Consider the following 24,164-nt stretch of genomic DNA (forward strand, 5'->3'; position numbering starts at 1 on the left):
AGCCCTCCTTTCCAATGTGTTTAATGGAAAACATACAGAAAATACAGAAAAGTAATTTGTTATACTCAGAATACTCAAAGCTAATATTCATTATGATTCTGGTATTGATTCTTTCTTAATCTTTATGCATGTGAATATAACATTTCTTCAAAAACAAGATTACTGTATATGTGCTGCTTCCTAACTTTTACCTAACACAGTGAAATAATGACATAAGTTCCTGAAACAGTGCTTGACATCTAGAGAGCACTCCAGGATGTCTTTCCATGCCTGTGCACCTGCACCCTGTTCTACCTCATGCCTTCTAATAGAATCTTGGTATACCATGGACTGGTTGGAGCATTACTTATTTACCCGTCATTTATGATTGTATATCTTTTATAGTAACATCATACACAGTTCCATTTTGTTTGATCATGGGGACACAGATAAAAAATGTACTTTGATAACTGATGCATTGTACCTCCCTATAAAATTCAGATGGTATATTTTTGTCTCAGAACATAAATCAATGGGATGAGTCATTTTGTAGTTAGGGTAGTTTAGTATTAAATGTTCCTTTGCCAAACTGAAGTTAATCATTGACTATTCACTGGACATTAGCATTTCTCATTAAAGTTTTTGTGATTCTTGGTAGCTCTTTTGTGGTTCCTGGCAGTTCTGAATAGCTGCCCCTTTAAGAGTTCTGATGCTGTCTTAGATGACCAATCAGGAGACAGCACTAGAAGAAATCTTAGAAGATGTGGGAAAACTGGGAGAACTTAACTAGTTTTAGGTATACTGAAACATATGTAATGAGCATATGTGTTCCAGACGCAGGGCAAATGGTACTACACAAGACAGACTGCCCATCCTAACTCTGAACCTTACATTCTAGAGGGAGCTAGGGATCAATAGCGCTTGAATAATCAAGAATGTGAGGTGGTGAAATGTTTAGAAGAAAGTAAAACAGAGCAATGGATTGAAGAGGAGGGCAGTTTTACAGTAGGGAAGGAGGCAGAAGTTGGCTGTTTCCTTAGGTGACATGTGAGCAGTTCTAAAAGTGAGGGGAAACTTGTGAGGATGTGGAGAGCTTCCACACAGAGGAATAGCTGCTTTTGAGTTCCTTAAATGGAAGCAAACTTGGTTTGACCAAAGGACAAAAAACACAAGGGTGGCTGCAGCAGATTGAAAGAAAGGCCAGGTGGTTAAGACCTTACAGAAAGACACAAGGATGGCTGCAGCGGAGTGAAAGGCAGACCAGGTGGGTTAAGACCTTGTATGCAATATGAGCCTTGACAAAGATTATAGACTTTGTGATGAGAAGCCATTGGAGGAATATAGCCCAGGGAATACTGATAGTTCTTTAAGAAAAAGACTAGATTAGCTGCTCTGTGAGAATATGCTGGGATGCAGGTGAGGGTGGAAGGAGGCAGACCAGCTAGGAAGCTGATGGAGTGGTTCAGATGAGAGTCAACAGTGAACAGAAAAATAAGAAGGACCTGAAATAGGCTGACTTGAAGAAATTAAGTGAATCTGGAAGTAGGTAACAAAGTGATCAATAGACAAGTCACAAAAAATGCAGATGATCTTTAAACACATCTTAACACATAAGAGAAAGGCAAATGAAAACTATGCTGCAGTTTCTCTCTTATTGGGAGAAATTTCAAAAACTTTCCAATACATTCTTTGGTATGGCTGTGAAGGAAGTTGTGTCCATATGTTGCTGGTGGAAATGCAAAGTGGCTCAGCTCCATAAAGAAAACTTTGACATAATCTTACAGCATTGTAAATGCATTTATTTATTTATTTTGTTATACTTTAAGTTCGAAGGTACATGTGCCCATATGCAGGTTTGATACGTAGGTATACATGTACCATGTTGCTTTGCTGCACCCATCAACTCGTCATTTACTTTAGGTATTTCTCCTAATGCTATCCCTCTCCCAGGCCCCCACCCCCCAACAGGCGCTGGTGTGTGATGTTCCCCATCCTGTGTCCAAGTGTTCTCATTGTTCAATTCCCACGTATGAGTGAGAACATGCGGTGTTCGGTTTTTTGTCCTTGCAATAGTTTGCTGAGAATGATGGTTTCCAGCTTCATCCATGTCCCTACAAAGGACATGAACTCATCCTTTTTTATGGCTGCATAATACTTCATGGTGTATATGTACTGTATTTTCTTAATTCAATCTATCATTGATGGACATTTGGGTTGGTTCCAAGTCCTTGCTATTGTGAATAGTGCTGCAATAAACATATGTGTGCATGTGTTTTTATAGTAGAATGATTTATAATCCTTTGGGTATATACCCAGTAATGGGATTGCTGGGCCAAATGGTATTTCTAGTTCTAGATCCTTGAGGAATCGCCACACTGTCTTCCACAATGGTTGAACTGGTTTACAGTCCCACCAACAGTATAAAAGTGTTCCTATTTCTCCGCATCCTCTCCAGCATCTGTTGTTTCCTGAATTTTTAATGATCACCATTCTAACTGGCATGAGATGGTATCTCATGGTTTTGAGTTGCATTTCTCAGATGACCAGTGATGATGAGCATTTTTTCATGTGTCTGTTGGCTGCATAAATGTCTTCTTTTGAGAAGTGTCTGTTTATATCCTTTGCCCACTTTTTGATGGGGTCGTTTGTTTTTTCTTGTAAATTTGTTTCAGTTCTTTGTAGATTCTGGATATTAGCCCTTTGCCAGATGGGTAGATTGCAAAAATTTTCTCCTATTCTGTAGGTTGCCTGTTCACTCTGATGGTAGTTTCTTTTGCTGTGCAGAAGCTCTTTAGTTTAATTATATCCCATTTGTCAATTCTGGCTTTTGTTGCCATTGCTTTTGGTGTTTTAGTCATGAAGTCCTTGCCCATGCCTACGTCCTGAATGGTATTGCCTAGGTTTTCTTCTAGGGTTTTTATGGTTTTAGGTCTAACATTTAAGTCTTTAATCCATCTTGAATTAACTTTTGTGTAAGGTGTAAGGAAGGGATCCAGTTTCAGTTTTCTGCATATGGCTAGCCAGTTTTCCCAGCACCACTTATTAAATAGGAAATCCTTTCCCCATTTCTCGTTTTTGGCAGGTTTGTCAAAAATCAGATGACTGTAGATGTGTGGTGTTATTTCTGAGGCCTCTGTTCTGTTCCATTGGTCTATATATCTGTTTTGGTACCAGTGCCATGCTGTGTTGGTTACTGTAGCCTTGTGGTATAGTTTAAAGCCAGGTAGTATGATGCCTCCAGCTTTATTCTTTTTGCTTAGGGTTGTCTTGGCAATGTGGGCTCTTTTTTGGTTCCATATGAACTTAAAAGTAGTTTTTTCCAATTCTGTAAAGAAAGTCATTGGTAGCTTGATGGGGATGGCATTGAATCTATAGATTACTTTGTGCAGTATGGCCATTTTCACTATATTGATTTTTCCTATCCATGAGCATGGATTGTTCTTCTGTTGCAGGAAGTCAGGGACCCCGAATGGAGGGACAGGCTGGAGCCATGGCAGAACAACATAAATTGTGAAGATTTCGTCTTAATATGGAAGTTTATCTGTTCCCAAATAATACTTTTATAATTTCTTATGCCTGTCTGCACTTTAATCTCTTAATCCTGTTATCTTTGTAAGTTGAGGATGTACGTCACCTCAGGACCACTGTGATAATTGTGTTAACTGTAAAAACTGATTGCAAAACGTGTATTTGCTGTAGTCCCAGCTACTTGGAAGGCTGACGCAGGAGAATGGTGTCAACCCAGGAGGTGGAGCTTGCAGTGAGCCAAGATCGCACCACTGCACTCTAGCTTGGGCAACACAGCAAGACTCCGTCTCAAAAAAAAAAAAAAAAAAAAACATGTGTGTTTGAATAATATGAAATCAGTGCACCTTGGAAAAGAACAGAATAACAGTGATTTTTATGGAACAAGGGAAGACAACCATAAGGTCTGACTGCCTGTGGGGTCGGGCAAAAAGAGCCATATTTTTCTTGTTGCAGAGAGCCTATAAACGGACGTGCAAGTAGGAAACATATTGCTAAATTCTTTCCTAGCAAGGAATATTAATATTAATACCCTGGGAAAGGAATGCATTCTGAGGGGGAGGTCTATAAATGGCCGCTCTGGGAATGTCTGTCTTGTGCAGTTGAGATAAGGACTGAGATACGCCCTGGTCTCCTGCAGAACGCTCAGGCTTACTAGGGTTGGGAAAACTCTGCCCTGGTAAATTTGTGATCAGACCAGTTCTCTGCTCTCGAACCCTGTTTTGTGTTGTTTAAGATGTTTATCAAGACAATACATGCACCACTGAACACAGACCCTTATCAGTGGTTCTCCTTTTGCCCTTTGTCCTGTTCCTTCAGAAGCATGTGATCTTTGTTGGACCCTTATCAGTGGTTCTGCTTTTTGCGTGTTGAAGCATGTGATCTTTGTACCTACTCCCTGTTCTTACACCCCGTACCCTTTTGAAACCTTTAATAAAAACTTGCTGGTCTGAGACTCAGGCGGGCATCATGGTCCTACCAATATGTGATGTCACCCCTGGCAGCCCAGCTGTAAAATTCCTCTCTTTGTACTGTCTCTCTTTATTTCTCAGCCGGTCAACACTTACAGAGAATAGAAAGGACCTACGTTAAAATATTGGGGGTAGGTTCCCCCAGTATTCTTCCATTTGTTTGTGTCCTCTTTTATTTCATTGAGCAGTGGTTTGTAGTTCTCCTTGAAGAGGTCCTTCACGTCCTTTGTAAGTTGGATTCCTAGGTATTTTATTCTCTTTGTAGCAATTGTGAATGGGAGTTCACTAATGATTTGGCTTTCTGTCTGTTATTGGTGTATAGGAATGCTTGTGATTTTTGCACATTGATTTTGTATCCTGAGACTTTGCTGAAGCTGCTTATCAGCTTAAGGAGATTTTGGGTTGAGATGATGAGGTTTTCTAAATATATAATCGTGTCATCTGCAAACAGGGACAATTTGACTTCCTCTTTTCCTAATTGAATACCCTTTATTTCTTTCTCTTGCCTGATTGCCCTGGCCAGAATTTCCAACACTGTGTTGAATAGGAATGGTGAGAGAGGGCATCCTTGTCTTGTGCTGATTTTCAAAGGGAATGCTTCCAGTTTTTGCCTATTCAGTATGATATTGGCTGTGGGTTTGTCATAAATACCTCTTATTATTTTGAGATATGTTCCATCAATATCTCATTTATTGAGAGTTCTTAGCATGAAGGGCTATTGAATTTTGTCAAAGGCCTTTTCTGGATCTATTGGGATAATCATATGGTTTTTGTCATTGGTTCTGTTTATGTGATGGATTACATTTATTGATTTGCATAAGTTGAACCAGCCTTGCATCCCAGGGATGAAGCCAGCTTGATCGTGGTGGATAAGCTTTTTGATGTGCTGCTGGATTTGGTTTGCCAGTATTTTATTGAGGATTTTCACATCCATGTTCATCAGGGATATTGGTGTGAAATTCTCTTTTTCTGTTGTGTCTCTGCCAGGCTTTGGTATCAGGATGATGCTGGCCTCATGAGTTATGGAGGACTGCCTCCTTTTCTATTGATTAGAATAGTTTCAGAAGGAATGGTACCACCTCCTCTTTGTACCTCTGGTAGAATTTGGCTGTGAATCCGTATGGTCCTGGACTATTTTTATCGGTAGACTATTAGTTATTGCCTCAATTTCAGAGCCTGTTATCGGTCTATTCAGAGATTCAATTTCTTCCTGGTTTAGTCTTGGGAGGGTGTATGTGTCAAGAAATTTATCCATTTCTTCTAGATTTTTTAGTTTGTTTGCATAGAGGTGTTTCTAGTATTCTCTGATGGCAGTTTGTATTTCTGTGGGATCAGTGGTCATATCCCCTTTATCATTTTTTATTGCATCTATTTTATTCTTCTCTCTTTTCTTCTTTACTAGTCTTGCTAGTGGTCTATTAATTTTGTTGATCTTTTCAAAAAACCAGCTCCTAGATTCATTGATTTTTTCAAGGGTTTTTCATATCTCTATCTCTTTCAGTTCTCCTCTGATCTTAGTTATTTCTTGCCTTCTGCTAGCTTATGAATTTGTTTGCTCTTGCTTCTCTAGTTCTTGATGTTAGGGTGTTGATTTTAGAGCTTTCCTGCTTTCTCTTGTGGGGATTTAGTGCTATAAATTTCCCTCTACACACTGCTTTAAACATGTCCCTGATATTCTGGTACATTGTGTCTCTGTTCTCATTGGTTTCAAAGAACATCTTTATTTCTGCCTTCATTTTGTTATTTACTCAGTAGTCATTCAGGAGCAGTTTCTTCAGTTTCCATGTAGTTGTGCAGTTTTGAGTGAGTTTCTCAATCCTGAGTTCTAATTTGATTGCACTGTGGTGTGAAAGACAGTTTGTTGTGATTTCTGTTCTTTTACATTTGCTGAGGAATGCTTTACTTCCAATTATCAGGTCAATTTTAGAATAAGTGCCATGTGGTGCTCAGGATGTATATTCTGTTGATTTGGGGTGGAAAGTTCTGTAGATGTCTGTTAGGTCTGCTTGGTGCAGAGCTGAGTTCAATTCCTGGATATCCTTGTTAACCTTCTGTCTTGTTGATCTGTCTAATATTGACAGTGGGCTTTTAAAGTCTCCCATTATAATTGTGTGGGAGTCTAAGTCTCTTTGTAGGTCTCTAAGGACTTGCTTTATGAATCTGGGTGCTCCTGTATTGGGTGCATATATAGGATAGTTAGCTCTTCTTGTTGAATTGATCCCTTTACCATTATGTGATGGCCTTCTTTGTCTCTTTTGATCTTTGTTGGTTTAAAGTCTGTTTTATCAGAGACTAGGATTGCAACCGCTGCTTTTTTTGCTTTCCATTTCCTTAGTAGATCTTCCTCCATCCCTTTATTTTGATCCTTTGTGTGTCTCTGCACATGAGATGGGTTTCCTGGATACAGCACACTGATGGGTCTTGACTCTTTATCCAATTTGCCAGTCTGTGTCTTTTAATTGGGGCATTTAGCCTATTTACATTTAAGGTTAATATTGTTATGTGTGAATTTGTTCCTGTCATTATGATGTTAGCTGGTTTATTTTGCATCATTAGTTGATGCAGTTTCTTCATAGCATCAATGGTCTTTACAATTGGCATGTTTTTGTGGTAGCTGGTACTGGTTAATTCTTTCCATGTTTAGTGCTTTCTTCAGGAGCTCTTGTAAGGCAGGCTGGATGGTGACAATCTCTCTCAGCATTTGCTTGTCTGTAAAGGATTTTATTTCTCCTTCACTTATGAAGCTTAGTTTGGCTGGATATGAAATTCTGGGTTGAAAATTCTTTTCTTTAAGAATGTTGAATATTGGCCCCCACTCTCTTCTGGCTTGTACAGTTTCTGCTGAGAGATCAGCTGTTAGTCTGATGGGCTTCCCTTTGTGGGTAACCTGACCTTTCTCTCTGGCTGCCCTTAACATTTTTTCCTTCATTTCAACTTTGGTGAATCTGGCAATTATGTGTCTTGGAGTTGCTCTTCTCGAAGATATCTTTGTGGCATTTTCTGTATTTCCTGAATTTGAATGTTGGCCTGCCTTGCTAGGTTGGGGAAGTTCTCATGGATGATATCCTGAAGAATGTTTTCCAGCTTGGTTCCTTCTCCCTGTCACTTTCAGGTACACCAATCAAACATAGATTTGGTCTCTTCACATAGTCCCATATTTCTTGAAGGCTTTGTTCATTTCTTTTTACTCTTTTTTCTCTAACCTTGTCTTCTCTCTCTATTTCATTAATTTGATCTTCAGTCACTGATACCCTCCCATCCTCTTGATCGAATTGGCTATTGGAGCTTGTGCATGCATCACTAAGTTCTCGTGCCATAGTTTTCGACCCCATCAGGTCATTTAAGGTCTTCTCTACACTTAGCCATTTGTCTAACCTTTTTTCAAGGTTTTTAGCTTCCTTGCAATGGGTTTGAACATGCTCCTTTAGCTCAGAGAAGTTTGTTATTACTGACCTTCTGAAGCCTACTTCCGTCAATTCGTCAAAGTCATTCTCTGTCCAGCTTTGTCCCATTGCTGGCAAGGAGCAGCAATCTTTTGGAAGATAAGAGGCACTCTGGTTTTTAGAATTTTCAGCTTTTCTGTTCTGGTTTCTCCCCATCTTTTTGGTTTTATCTTCCTTTGGTGTTTGATGCTGGTGACCTACAGGTAGGGGTTTGGTGTAGATGTCCTTTTTGTTTATGTTGGTGCTATTCCTTTCTCTGTGTTAGTTTTCCTTCTAATAGTCAGTTCCCTCAGCTGCAGGTCTGTTGGAGTTTGCTGGAGGTCCACTCCAGACCCTGTTTGCCTGGATATCACCAGTGGAGGCTGCAGAACAACAAATATTGCAGAGCAGCAAATATTGCTGCCTAATCGTTCCTCTGGAAGCTTTGTCTCAGAGGGGCACCTGGCTGTATGAGGTGTCAGTCAGCCCCTACTGGGAGGGGTCTCCAAGTTAGGCTACACAGGGGTCAGGGACCCACTTGAGGAGGCAGTCTGTCTGTTCTCAGAGCACAAACGTCGTGCTGGGAGAACCACTGCTCTCTTCAGAGCTGTCAGACAGAGACATTTAAGCCTGCAGAAGCTGTCTGCTGCCTTTTGTTCAGCTATGCCCTGCCCACAGAGGTGGAGTCTATAAAGGCAGTAGGCCTTACTGAGCTGAAGTGGGCTCCACCCAGTTCAAGCTTCCAGCCACTTTATTTACCTACTCAAGCCTCAGCAATGGCAGATGCCCTTCCCCAGCCATGCTGCTGCCTCACAGTTTTATCTCAGACTGCTGTGTTAGCAGTGAGCAAGGCTCCCTGGGTGTGGGACCCACCAAGCCAGGCATGGGAGAGAATCTCCTTGTCTGCCAGTTGCTAAGACCTTGGGAAAAGCACAGTATTTGGGCAGGAGTGTCCCATTTTTCCAGGTACAGTCTGTCATGGCTTCCCTTGGCTTGGAAAGGGAAATACCCTGGCCCCTTGAGCTTCCTGGATGAGGTGATGCCCCGCCCTGCTTTGGCCCACCCTCTGTGAGCTGCACCCACTGTCCAACCAGTGCCAATGAGATGAACCAGGTACCTCAGTTGGAAATGCAGAAATCACCCATCTTCTGCGTCGATCATGCTGGGAGCTGCAGCCCAGAGCTGTTCCTATTTGACCATCTTGGAACAGATCCCCTGTAAATGCATTTAATCCAGAAATTCTACTGTGAATAATTTATCCTGAAGGTGTATCCATGAATATAAAATAACATAAACACAAAATTTTTGTTCTATTATTTTCAATAGCAAAATATTGGAAATAACTCAAATGTCTAGAAAGGGACTGGTAAAATAAACTGATACAACAATGCAAAGGAGAACTATGGAGTTGTAAAAGGAATGAAATCTCTCTTTACTGCTGTGGAGTGATTTCCAGGTTATATTATGTTAAAAAAAGCAATGAGGGGCTGGGTGCAGTGGCTCACACCTGTAATCCTGCACTTTGGGAGGCCAAGGTGGGCAGATCATGAGGTTAGGAGATCGAGACCATCATGGCTAATACAGTGAAACCTCATCTCTACTAAAAATACAAAAAATTAGCCAGACCTGGTGGCAGGCACCTGTAGTCCCAGCTAATTGGGAGGCTGAGGCAGGAGAATGGCGTGAACCCGATAGGTGGAGCTTGCAGTGAGCTGAGATTGCACCACTGCACTCCAGCCTGGGCAACAGAGCAAGACTCCATCTCAAAAAAAAAAAAAAGCAAGGAGGAGAATGTACATTAATATACATAAAAGAAGGCAGGGGAAACATGTACTTGCTTACTGTAAAAAAAAACAAAAACAACACTGGAAGGGATTCTTGATGATGATGTGTGACAGTTTTTCCCTTAACTTCAGTGGGTAGACAAAGTGCATATTTGCTCAAGATGTTATTTTGGCATTGGTTTTCCAGTGAATGCTAACCATTCATTTTTTGCTTTTGAGTTAATTTGTGAAAGCTTTTCTTTGTAATTTATTGTTCATTTTTTAGCATATACATTGCTCTTGCATTTCATTTGATCCTCATAATATTTTGAATTTGTTGATATAAGAATTATACTTGTTTTACATGTGAGGACAAGGCCTCTGAGAAGTACAAATTAGGTTTTTCAAGGTTTGGATATATAAGACTTGGTAAACTGAGAGTGTAACTTCTACATAAGACTAGAATTTATAGAATGATTCATGAGATTATTTGAATACCCTTTTTATTTTACTTTCTTAAAGTTTATTAAAGTAATTAGGCTTTAGAGTTAAAACTGTAATAGTCAATGGTGAGAAATGAAAAGGAGGTACTTATAACCCAGAAGTATTCTTTTTCTTTTAAAGACAGACTATTGCTCTCACTCAGGCTGGAGTGTAGTGGCATGACTGTAGCTCACTGCAGCCTTGAACTCCTGGGCTCAAGCAATTCTCCCATCTCAGAGCATCTGAAGTAGCTATGACTATAAGCGTGTACCACTATGCCTGGCTAATTTTCAAAATATGTTTTGTAGAGATGAGGGTCTCACTGTGTTGTCCTGCCTGGTCTCAAACTCCTGGTGTCAAGTAATTCTCCCACATTAACCTCCCAAAGTGTTGGGATTAGAGGCATGAGTCACCACAGCTGGTTCAGAAATGTTCTTAAAAGCCTAAGAAGTAGAGTTAAGTGCTCTTAAGACATATATAAGCCAGGCGCAGTGGCTCACGCCTGTAATCCCAGCACTTTAGGAGGCCGAGGTGGGTGGATCACGAGGTCAGGAGATCGAGACCATCCTGGCTAACAAGGTGAAACCCCATCTCTACTAAAAATACAAAAAATTAGCCAGGCGTGGTGGAGGGCACCTGTAGTCCCAGCTACTCGGGAGGCTGAGGCAGAAGAATGGCGTGAACCTGGGAGGTGGAGCTTGCAGTGAGCTGAGATCACGCCACTGCACTCCAGCATGGGTGAAAGTGCAAGACTCTGTCAAAAAAAAAAAAGAAACATATAAAGGGGGAAGTATACTACCTAATGTGAAATGTCACAGCTCAGTCACAGTCACTAAAACAGATCGAGGAGTTAAAAAGTTATGGCAAGACTGAGAACTGACATGGAGGAACAGCAGTGGTTAGGAAGCCCAAGGTGGGGTTGTCCGACCTGGGAAAGCAAAACCAAGGCATGAGTGAGCCTGAGATGGGCACAAAGGAGCTCCACGTGTGCCCTCAGGTGATACAGGCAGGCCAGCTCAAGGCTATCAGGTAGGTAGCATCTGATGTGTGAAAAGTCTGGCCTTAGATAAAATCTCAAACTGCATCATAATTGAGAGACTTGGAATGTTTTTATGGGCCATAAAACTAATACCAGGTACAGTATAGGGATGATAGAGCAGGTCAGTAAATGCAGTAAGTCTTTACATAAACAGATGCTCAGCAGTTGGCTCAGAAAGTGTTGACGTATTTTATTTAATTGGGATATTTGAAAGTAATATGTTGAAATTAATCTCTTTCTCTGAATATGCTCCTTCTGTCAGTTAATTCCTTCATTACTGCCCTCTCCCTTTTAATATTTTGACAGGAAAAATTATTTCTTGCATAATTTTACAAGTTTTACATAAGTTTACAGTTGCATAACTTTAATACCTTTGGCCTTTAATAATGCATCTTACTTATTCTAAATTGCATACATTGTTTTGTTACGTTTTTAACATCTTTACAATTGAGATAGATCTTACCACTAATAGAATCTTAGAGAAAAACCGGTATTCAGTGTCAGCGAGTCTACAGATTCCTTCCTCTGAGGGATGTTTACATTTAGACCTGAGCATAACTGTTTTTTAAGTCATACGTTTCCCCATCATTCTATTATGCTGCCAGATCACGTTGTAACTTAAATTGATAATACAAAAACACTGGGTCTTAAAATACAGTGACAGTTATAACCCCTAATCATGAGATCAAAATTATTTTCCTAGTTTTCTAGTTTCAAACATTTTAGGAGGTTACAAAAATAATTTTGAAGGCATTCACATAAAGTTGTGTAGTTATTGTGTTTTTATCCTCTGAATGTCTCTAAATCTCTGCATGTGCCTGTTTATGGGGCCTAATATTTTATTTAATAGTTGGCAGTCTTTTGTGACAATGAAAAAAGAGTAGTGTGATTTCTCAGAGTCTCCTTAGGCTCTTGGGAAAAGAGTTAATGGAGAATGCAGAAATAACAGTGTATGTATTTAAGTTTCTGTCTAATGGCTTAAGTGTCCATTCTATAAAATAGCAATATGTGGTATTTGTCATCAGCAGAAATTACAAGTTATATAGAAAATTGTGGTAGGCTATAGACATAAAATGAATATTTTCTGAAAGCCCCATGCAAATAAACACTAGTAAATTCCTAGTGAATTCAGTACATACAGTATGTACAAATGATATGAAACTCATCAAAGTGGAAATAATATTGTTAACTATGGAAAAAAGGTCAAAGTGTATAATCTAATAAACAAATATAAGTTAGAGCCTCAATAGTGTTCCTCCTTCACATCAGTAGGAATTTTTTTAAGTATCCAAAGCTGAACTAGAAGCTAAAACTGGTGTGATCTGAAGCACTGTGCCCTAATATGCCCATATCTTCTTTAGAAAGCAACTTAGCCCTATATATTGATTCATGAAAACAATCTCACCTTTGTTCTAGTCATTCCACTTTTGAAAATCTTTCCTAGGGATCTCTAAGAAAAAGTACAAGATACTATACATGAAGGTTTTCCTCATAAGAACAAAACTTTGTAAATGCCTAAATCACTGACAATAGGGCATTGGCTAAGTAAAGTATAGGAATAACACTTGATGAGCCAATATTTTCCAAAGGGGTCAAGGTCATTTGTAAGAAAATAAAACATAAATGGTGTACTGCTTAGAGCTATTTTTTTTTTTACCATGCATAAGGAAAACAAAAAGTAATGGTTGTGAGTTTTAAACAAGGTATTATTTTGGCTCTTGCAAATTTCTGTTCTTGATAAGACATTTCTTAAAGAAGTAAGCAAGAGACTTTTACCTATTCCTGCCTTTAGTGTAATCATCAGTACTATCAGTAGTGCTGACTAACCAAGTCTCTTACAGTTGCCAGTTGAAGAAAATCTACCTCAAAATAGTTAAAAATGTTTATTGAAAAATTAACTTGCATAGCCAGGGAGTTAACAGGAGTCAGTGAGGCACTGCTTGACCAAGGAATCAAATGATATCCCCAGAACCTATCTCGGTTACGCTCTTCTCTGTTGATCTCTCCTGAAAATACCCTTCTCTTGATGGCAATGGGAGCCACTGGCAACTCCTGGTCAGCTACCAGTCCTGTGAGCCAGTTCATCCTTTCTCCTCTAGTTCTTGGGAAGTCCCAGATGAACTGCGATTGACTGGCCAACCCCTTGGTCAGATGCCTAAAACCCCAGGAATGGGAGAGTGACAGCTTGTTACTTGGGCTGATCTTGTTTTATTTCCTGTATGTTTTCATTTCTTCTTGATTTTTGTATTGAAATACACAATAGCACATCTTGGTTTTATGTGTGGGGTATATGTGTATGGGCGTAAGCCTGCTACTTTTTGAATCTTGTACATAATTTTCCTGGGCTTCCATGGAAAATTCCAAATTAAACATTATGACACAGGTACTGAAACATTATATGAGTTCTGCAAACATTACTTGTTATGTTTCACACTCAAATGATAATATATTTGCTTTTTTGATACAAAGTAGTCATGGACTTTTTCAGAAGCTTTAGGTTAGGGACGGCTATACAAGTCTCTTCCTGTCATGTTGTGCACAAACAATTTTATTTTTCCACATAGCTAACATTATATCATCAAATTTTCAAATATGTGGGAAAAAACTTGAAAATGACTTTTGTGTAAGTTTTTTACATAACAATAGTTTTCTCCCAGTGAACTTCAAATCATGGAGAAAAAGCAGATTTTTTAGCTATGTAATATTCTAGTGAGATGGCAGTATTATTAAAATGGATGATTCGGATTTCTGCTAGATCAGAAACTCCTAAATTATTTTTATACTAGATTCTAACCACTTTAGTTGGAGGGAAGAAAAGGATCCTGGGTAGATAAATTTGTGAAATGCTGAGTTGGACAGTATTCACTAACAGGCTGATTAGTTTTTACTGTACCACTGTGCACTTTGATTTTGTATAAGCAAGGGATAGAGTGGATTGTGATTTGCCCACTAAACCCCTTTTTAAAAAGTAGAACAGTTACTAATATGTGATTTGGAAAATATTGCCTTAATTATTACTCTGAGTGGATCTTCACCTAGTTTCTTACAAGATTGCTTAAGATAAGTGGGTTGAGATGGACAGTGCTGAGGAGTGTCATAGGTTTTTATTGTTTTCCCTTATTACAACTTTTATTATATGATGACAAAGTTTGTGTAATAAAAATTCAAGAATATTATTTTTGGTCTTGCTTAAATGGATTATCTCACTTTGGTGCAAGGTGGACTGTAATCAGACCTACCTGACATACATAGGGCCAACATTTTTTAGAAGAAGGTCTAAGTAAGATCTGTTTCAAAAGTCCCAAATGAACCACGTGTTGGAAAGAAGTGAGATTTTAGCTTTGGAAATGGAGGGCAAAAGTTAAAAATCATTTTCTGACATGAAAGTGTCCTTATAGATTAGAGCATTGAACTTTTTATGCAGTCCACTTAAATCTGCCATGATGAATTGCCCCCGAATAAATCACAGATAAGTAAATGAATTAGCCATGTTATTTTCTGAGGGATAGTGGCCAAAAAACAGCTCTTTATTTTAGCATGTTTGATATATTGAGCTAGTGTCTGACAGTAATTTCCCACAGCATCAGTTGCTGCTTGAGCCTATTCCTAAAATGTGCTGCGAATATCAGTAGAGAGGCAAGTGATTATATTTTTACTTGATAAGTAGAAGTGGTAGATGCAGGAGGCAGATGAGGGGGAGGGTGTCCGGAGAATCTGTGACCTGCCTGTGCACTGGGAGAATGGGGTGGGGTCACGGGAAGTTTGCATCTTGTGCAGTGGGGAGGAGCCTGGCCTCTTCAGCTTGTGTGTAGTGGCCTGGTATTCAGTCTGTGAGTTGGGAGCCCGCTGGAAGGATCCCCTCTCGCTTTTCTGGGATTTTTTGTTCCTTTTTGCCAAATAAATTCTGTTCTACTCACCCTTCAATGTGTCCTTGAGCCTAATCTTTCTTGGTTGTGTGACAAGAACCTGGTTTTAGCTGAACTAAGGAGCAGAGTTTTGCAGCAGAAGGAGCAGGGCATGTATATGACTCCTCTTTTGCATTAGATTATTTAGTTTTAGTCTCTTTGAAAGTCCTTGACATAGCCCAGTTTTATTCCATATGTATACAGAGAGGCTATAATTTTGCATTCCCAAGTAGAATTATTATATTTTTGCCTTTATTTCCTTCATATTTATTACTAGAAACTTTTTTCAGGACTATTTAAAGTGATTGAAATGAATGTGTAGCTACTTTAAAAATCATTTTTTCTATTCGCATAAATTATCACATTTTTTTTTCTCTGTAGATAGAGCTTTGGAGCCAAACCCTTCTGATGATCCAAGGGCAAGCACAATCTTCTTGCAAAAATCTCAAACAGATGGTGAGACGACACTGTTTTTTCCACCAAGAAGATGACTGAAAACTCTCTGTCATAATGAGTGTATTATAGAAAGTATTTAGAGAAACTTACATTGGTTTAAAATTTTCAACTTTTCATATATTCACTTGTCCTATTTTAATGTGTGAAATACTTCTCTTTAGTTGTTACTGTGTGAGTGAAAACATGTAAACTTTCTGTTTATACATTTTGCTACCTTTTGGCAACACCATTTGCCATGTGATTTAAGAGTAGTCATAGATTTATCTTTATTCATAATTTTTTATTCATATTTTTTGTCTTTCGCCCTTTTTCCCTGGCTCCAAAGAGTTCATTTTAATGATGAATGATAGAATGTAGGCTTCAGCTTGGTCTTTATTTAAACAAATAAAAAAATCATTTGTTCATCAATGGGGATTGAATTTGTGATTTCAGCCTCCTCTTATACAGTGCTTTAACCATATAAGCTTATCACATCCAAGTTTATGCTACTCAAAACTTTTAAGCTATTAAACTTTTCCTGTTAATGTAATATAAATTTAAACATCCAGTACTCCTCCTTATATTTTAAATGTTATGTTAATCCTAGTTTATTTGATTAAAAAGCCATATACAACCAAGTTTTTTAGTTGATTTCAACAGCAAGAATATAAATGAGGGTTCTATAATAATATTTGAAGTAATGCAGCACAATAAAATTTGGGTTTCTAATTGTGCTTTTATGGTTTGTGTGGATTTTGCCTGCCTTAAGTCAGTCATCTCTGGTCAGGACTTGTGTTTGTTCATTTTTGCATTGCTATAAAGAAATACCTGAGTCTGGGTAATTTATTTTTTAAAAAAGTTTAATTGGCTCCTAGTTCCGCAGGCTTTATGAACATAGCTTCAACACCTGCTTCTGCTGAGGGCCTCAGCAAGCTTACAATCATAATGGAAGGCAAAGGGAGAGTAGGTGGTTTCACATGAGAGAGGGAGCAAGAGAGAGGGGAAGGGGGAAGGTGCCACACTCTTAACTAGCTCTTATGTAAATTACCAGAAGGAGAATTTGCTCATTATTGTAAGGATGGCACCAAGCCATTCATAAGGAATCCACCACCATTACCCAAACACCTCCCAGGAGGCCCTGTCTCCAACATTGAGGGTCACATTCTCATATGACATCTGGAGGGGGCGAAATATCTAAACCATATCAGAATTGTATTTATCAGTTCCTTCACAGAGTGTGTGGAAGCAGTGAAGGCTATTTCCTGTCCATCAGGTCTTCAGTGGTAGGAATGTTTGCCTTCAAGGCCTTCCAGCATCAAAGGAGGAGGCAATGTAGGAAACAAAGCATGGCCCAAGTCCCTCTTGGAGCTTTTATTGTCTGGCCTTTGTTAGAAAAAAAAATGATTTTGTTTGCTGCAGATACTATGTCCAATTAAGTTTGCATACTCATTTTAAAATTTAAATGTAAGATAGGTTACTTTCCCGTTGTGCAAAGACACATTTTTTTGTTAGTGACATATTAGTAGATGACCAATAAGTGGTTTGAGATGCTTACAGGGATTCTGGTGCATCTACAGATTTGTACCTTGCCAGGAACTAGTTCTTAGAGCTGCTAGCTCTTAGATTCTAGTAATTAAAGTAAGCCATGTGTAAACGCAGAGTGAGAAAATACCAATGAATCATGGCTCATATATGCAACAGTTAAACTTATTTATTAGCTAAATTTCTCATCTGGCTTAATTTGTTATGCCCCTTTTTTTGTACATGAGGATTCTTTCATTTGACTGTAATAGAATAGATGATAGATGATAGATAGATGATAGATAGATAGATGATAGATAGATAGATAGATAGATAGATAGATAGATAGATAGGTAGATAGATGATAGATAGACAGATAGATAGATAGAAATTTTTTTTACCCCGAGATGGAGTCTTGCTCTGTCGCCCACAGCTGGAGTGCAATGGTGCGATCTTGGCTCACTGCAACCTCCGCCTCCTGGTTCAAGCAATTCTCCTGCCTCAGCCTCTCAAGTAGCTGGGATAACAGGTGCATGCCACCATGCCTGGTTATGAATGTAATAGAATATCTGTTAGGACAAAAAGTAAAGCCAAGTTTTTAGATTTTACTTTATAAGATTTATTAGGCCCTATAATTTAAGTTATAAATAGTTGGAAATTATTTTTAAATGGAATTTTGTCTCATTTACATAGAGATAATCAATCAGATGTTAGCAACTATTTTATTTTATATTTGTATCAGAACTGATTTTTTTATTCTTAGTTCAAGAAAAGAGAAAGAGCAACCACATGAACCATGTAAGTAAATAGTCACAAAGTTAAGAAATTCATAGTTTGAAGTAAAATATGTCTATCTTGATTCCTTAAAAATAAAATGAGGACCCAGTGCTATTAGCATGGAACTCTCTTTGTGGACTTTGTAAATCTCTTCTATCTTTCCAAGTATCAGATTTATGCAGAAAATTCTTTAGCTTAGTGTGTCCACCTTTTAAAGGATCTGACATGCAAGTTAAATTTTAAGAATGTGGTTGGTATAAAGATCTTTATTTAATCTTAAAATAAATCAAACAACAAAATTAGAACAGCTAAGTTAATTTTCCACACTGTCTATTGACTTTCTGGTATAGCAGGTAAAAGCACAGCTTTCTAGGTATACCATGACATTATTTTTTTCCCACTGTTTTGTCCAATTGTAGCACATTTTTATTAAATCAGTAATATTTACATGATTCTGCTTATGCCAGTATTATTTACTGCTGAGTCATACGGTGTTTCAGCTGTGCATCTTCATTATGTATCCTTCATTCTTTTAAACAGTTCTGGCATCTGAGCACTTCTTCACTTCTCCCAGATAATCCTTTTCCTGGCCTATGTTAGTTTACCCAGCCAAATGCAGTACGTAGCCATTGGCTGGTCTCTCTGCTTTCACATCCTATAATTTTTAGCATAGAATTAATTGTCTGACTATATTCATTTGCCTGTTCTCTAACAGTTATTCTTACCCCAAGTGTTGTAACATTTGTCACATGCATATCAAAAATATTCATCAGCTCAAATACATCTGTTTTATATTTCTCTTGGGGCAATTTTCCTTGGCCTTTTGTCATCCTAGTTCAGTGTAGAGTGGCTTTCCTAGATGTGCTACATGGTTGCTTTTCTAAGCTATCTGTTGAAAGTCTTCTGAGATCTCATTTAACTGCCCTCTTCTGTGAGATTCCCTGAGTCCTAGTTTCTGTGTTTCCTTCTGCCTTGTTATCTTCTCTAGTTGTACTAGAGCACATTTTCCTGGGAAAGGGCACATGGGAACATGTTTAGAGACCCAGCCAGTCTTAAAACCCTTCTTCTTTGATACAGTATAAAATTTTAGGTTGAAAACAACTAAAATGCATACTAATAGAAATAACTCAATTTATAACAATATAGTTAGAATTAATACCAAGTTAATTTCAGTAGTATATAAAATCTTGCTTCTAAATAGCTCTGTTCTCTACCCTCTTCTTTGTGTTATTGTTATACAAATTACTTCTGAATACACTATTAGCCAAAACAAAAAAATTTAGGTTGAAACTAAATGTTACGGTTCTAAAGGTATTTTGTAATTGTGTTCTCATTATACTATTGTTTTTTAATCTGTTGCCATTGTGTGATACATTATTTGTAACCGGGTTCTACATATCTCTAGAAGCTTTTTAGGACCTTCTTTCTCTCTGGGATTCTGAAATTTTATAATGCAGCTTGGTGTGGGGATCTTTTTCCTTTATTGGGGCTACTAAGTCTTCAGATTATCTCTTCTAGAGAATTTCTTTTCTTCTCTATTTTCTCTGTTAATTTTTTCTGATATTCTTGTTATTCAGATGCTGGGCTGCTTAGACTCCTGTATCTGCATTGGATTTCAATCCCCCCACCCCCTCCTATTTTCCAGTTTGTCTTTTCATTCTACTTCTTGGATATTTTTTATTTTATAGTTTAATATTTCTCATGTTTCTCTTGTTGAGGGTATTTTTTTAAAGTTTTGCTCCAAAATTTTTACTGGTCCCATGAATTATTTTTTCCTGTTGTTTTGATCTCTCTTGAATGGTGGTCCTTGGCTTTCACTGGAAGCAGGACTTCTGTTCACTAAGGAGACTCACTGTGAGGTTTTGAAAATGAAGCCAGCATTTCATCTGGGGACTTCAGTGTATTATCTGGGGATCTTTACTCTGGGACCATTCCATTCCTTCTGAGAAGGCTCTCCCAATTTTCTGCCTGGGATGTAAAAGCATGGCCACTTGCTTTCCAGAAGCAGAGGTGGAGTTCTGCTTCTTGCTGTACAGTTTTTTTTCCATCTCTCAGGTTTCAGCTATGGTATCTCTGAGCCCAGAAATTTCAGGTTTTATATATCCAGAGAACACACATTTAAATTCCTTGTAAGATGGAAGGACAGGTAGACTTGGGGATCTAACCACAGATTTTCAACTGACCTTGCTGGCTTTTATTTTATGTCTCACCCTACTTTCAGAGATGCCATTTCCCTCTAAGTTGAAGTCTGCCTTGGGTTCTGGAAGACAAACTGGCCTGCTTGTTTCTGTTCCAGTCACTTCTTATAGGCACCAAAGTTGTGCTACCATGCCAGTTACCACTCCATTATCTACTTTTTATAATTCAGCATTTATTAAAAATCATCAGTGTCAATCTTCCCTATTGGTCCTGCATATAACTTGAGTTATATGAGTAATTCTAATGAAATTTCAGGAGAGAGGGAATAAATTTATGGTCAATCTATTATATTTAACCCAAATTTATGACCTATATTTAAAGTGTAAATTATAATTTAATTTCAATATAATTAATATTAATCCAGAGAATTTTACTTATATATTTATAATAAACTTATTATACTTTTCTACCAGGGCCTTTTTAAATTTTCTTTTTATTTCTGAGACAAGGTCTCACTCTATCATTCAGGCTGGAGTGCAGTGGTACAATCTCACCTCACTGCAATCTCCATGTCCCAGGTTCAAGCGATTCTCCCACCTCAGCCTCCTGAGTAACTGGGATTACAGGCGCCCACCACTGTACCTGGCTAAATTTTAGTAGAGACAGGGTTTCACCATGTTGGCCAGGCAGGTCTCAAACTCCTGACCTCAAGTGATCTGCCTGCCTTGGTCTCTCAAAGTGCTGGGATTATAGGTGTGAGCCACTGTGGCCAGCCCTTGTTTAGTATTCCTATTCAAATTTTATACCCTACCATATTGTTCCATTACTTCACACTATAAATGGAGCTGTTTTCATTAATGCCCAAAGTGTTAGAAGTATTAAATTAAAATGTGTTCATTTTTAGCATGGTCAACATAGCAAGACTGCATCTCTACAAAAACATTAAAAAACAAATTAGCCAGGCATGGTGGCATGTCCCTGTTGTCTCACCTACTCAGCAGGCTAAGGCAGCAGATTACTTGAGCCCAGGAGTTTGAGGCTGCTGTTAGCTCTGATTGTGCCATTGCACTCCAGCCTAGGCAGCAAAGTGAGACTCTGTCTCAAAAAAAAAGTTAATTCTTTGAAAAATACCTAAAATTTGTCCTCCCAAAAAGGAGAGAGACAGAAGTAAACTTTAGAATTTTCAATGGGCTAAAACAAAAGGCAGCAGGTACAATGAAAAAAAGTCAGTATAGGAGTTCAACAGATACTGGACCTTTGATGGTAATGTTTTGGTTTTGGCTTACTAAACTATGAGGTATGATGATTTTCTAGTCTTCATTATTCAACCTTAAGAATACTAAGTAACACCTTCCATTTCATGTTAAAGTTTGTAAAATTTTATATTCTTGGTATTTATGCTGACTGAATGAAGATAATTTGTTCCTTTCTAGTTTTGACTACCTGAAATAATACCTATAAATGGTAAATTGTTACTGCATTTGATATAATTAAATATAGTAAGATTTATCTTCCAAATTGGAACTGATTTAATTAATTTGTCAAGCATTTATTGAACTTTTAAACTTGTCCAAAATTCTGTGCTCAGCATCTCCAGGTAGAGAAGAAAGGACTCTCCCTTCCTTGGAAAGACCTACTTTCTTATGAGGGGAATACTCTGTAAGAATTGGTATCATGTGACAAGTTGTGAATTAGACTGACTAGTTTACAAAAATGGAAATATTTTGTGGTGTGGTTGCTGGCAAAGGAATCCCAGAGGGTAAATGGGTCAAGTTTGCTGGGACAAAGAAAAAGAATCCTAAGCAGAGAGCAGCAGGAAACTGTGTGGCAGGAAAATGCCTATGCGCAGGTCAAATGACTTGTAGAATAAAATGAATCAACTTTGGAAATGAATGGAAAGTATTCTCCGAGAGTCTCATTTGAGTGATGTCCTGGCAGTCTTATTGAAACATGAAGTGAAAGTTAAATTCGTAGAGTTGTCTTTGTTATCTGTTTTCAGGATGTAAGAGAATATTAAAGTGATAGTCTTTTTATCTTCTATGTAAGAAAACAGGACTAGAGAATGCTATGGCTTTCTCTGTTGTTGGTTATGGAGCAGCCCTGGCGCACAGAGCCTCTGAATCTAAAACACTTGTTTTGTCCCACTGTCTCCTGGAATATTACATTTAGGATTAGTAACTTAGTAATGTAGCATTAGTCTTCATTCATTGCAATAAAATGCTCTTGTGCCAATATTATTTAATGCATTACAGCTTATTGCGGTAAGTAAATAATAGAAAATCTCAGCTGCTTTATATTGCTTTAAAAACACTGACATCTTAAACATTTCTCATTTATAAAGGGGAATTCACAATAGACGCTTGCCAGGTCTGATGATAGGTACCATATTAAGAGCAGCCTTTTATAACCCATTTCTCAAACATCCTCTATTGAATTTAAGAGCCTCCAATGGGTTTCCCATGGAGTGCACATGAGTCCACACTCAGTTCACGAAGTGTAAGAAGTACCTTAGTACTTTGTCATTTGACATTTTAACCAATGGGAAAAAATACACTTTTACAGGTTTAACTTACTGTGATGTTTTCTTCTATTTCCCTTCCCCTTCAGGTATCTACTAAGCATTTTACTAAAAAGTACAGCTCGTGTTCAACCATATACCTAGATGACAGCACAGCCAACCAGCCTCATCTTACAATCATAGTAAAATTGTGAGTACACCTATGATGTCAAGGGACACAGCCCCTTATTCTAAGATCATCCTAGCCATCCTCAGTTATTTCAGCCGTTTGATTGTCCTTTTGGGCAATCAGTTTAAGAAACTGGTGTCAACTATATATTGATTTCTGATTCTATATATTAGTTTTCAAAAAAATACTAATTTTCAGTTTCTCCTTTAACTTTAGACTTCACATTGGAAGGGGAAATTAGTTAGCAAATAATCAATCCCTGGAAAAGTATAGTTATTTATTTGATGCTTTTATGCCTTATGACAATGTTGAATACAATGAATAAGATAGGTGTCCTTTACAGGATGTTTTCCCCCCAAAAAAAGGTTTCTTATGAGTTACAGGCCTAAATCAATCAATGTGTACTAGTTTTGACATTAATCTTGGAAGAAGGAACAACTTTTTCTCTACTGGCACCGCAGTGTATCTGCATTTGACTTCCCTTCATTTTGCATGAACACCTCATAGGGCACAAGTGAAGATGCACTTTTAGAACAACCTAAGACAAGCCTTTCAAGTTTATTTTAAAAGCAACAACAACACCACCAGCTGTGTTGGGGTTGTCTAGAGAACATCATTATCATCTGCTTGGATTATGAGCGTTTAATTTTTGGAACACAGTTTTAGAACACAGTTTGGAAAGTGCTAATTTAGAATATTAATATCTTTATCTTTCATTGTACTTCTTTTTCTTCACAAGAGGATGGTTGTCAGTTTTACTTTTCATTCTATAAACATAGCTAGCTTATAAACAATTTTGTTTCTAATGCACTAGCTTTCCTAGCCAAACCAATTGTCAGTAACTTCTATTTTAATTAAAAGTAGGAAGTTTACACTCATGATAATGTCACTTTTCTACCTCACTTCTAACAGTGGTTGAGATAAAATTGTGTTTCAGCAAAAACTTGACTCAAACTCTGTCTAAAGTCTTAAGCTTTGTGACCTATTAAGTAATCCCTAAACTTCTGTATTCAACCCTTGGGAAAAAAAATTATTGTACTTTGGCTAGAGTCCCTGGCTTCTATTCAAAAGATTGTAATATGTTAGTATACAATTCAAAAGTAGTTTTAAAGATTAATCTTGCTCAAACAAGTATTCATAAAGTTTATGTTTTTTCCTCCATCATTCTAAATTTTTAGAATTCTACTTTTGGAAGTGTAGTAAGTTTTAATTTTCTGTCAGCAAGTTTGAGAAATGATCACTTGGTATATTCACTATTGGTAACATAAAGGCTTATTGAGCAAATTAATAGGGCAAAATGGGTTTATGAACAGATTTTGGAAAATGTTTTATATAGGTGAGTAGAGCATTGTTCTCAATGGAATGCATGGACCACATTTGATTACTTACACAAGTTTTCTTAAAATATATGTCTGCAATCACATGCCTCTTCCTACCTCCACCTCTCCTTCAACTCTAGGCACTCAGAAGACTTTTAAGAAAATAGGGATGGATGTGAGGCATTCTTATATGGATAAA

General features: G+C 37.9%; 1 protein-coding gene across 1 annotated transcript in view; it reads left to right on the forward strand.

Annotated features, from left to right (window-relative positions):
- Window positions 1-24,164, forward strand: part of LOC101128828 (cyclin-Y-like protein 2) — a 67,160-nt gene that overhangs the window by 22,036 nt on the left and 20,960 nt on the right. Inside the window, exons 4-5 of the mRNA XM_063701184.1 lie at window positions 15,469-15,543; window positions 22,567-22,667. The gene's annotated coding sequence lies outside the window, so the exon portion shown is untranslated. The remainder of the gene's footprint in view (window positions 1-15,468; window positions 15,544-22,566; window positions 22,668-24,164) is intronic.

Source organism: Gorilla gorilla, chromosome 20 (genome assembly GCF_029281585.2).
Source record: "Gorilla gorilla gorilla isolate KB3781 chromosome 20, NHGRI_mGorGor1-v2.1_pri, whole genome shotgun sequence".
In the NCBI taxonomy this organism is placed as follows: domain Eukaryota; kingdom Metazoa; phylum Chordata; class Mammalia; order Primates; family Hominidae; genus Gorilla; species Gorilla gorilla.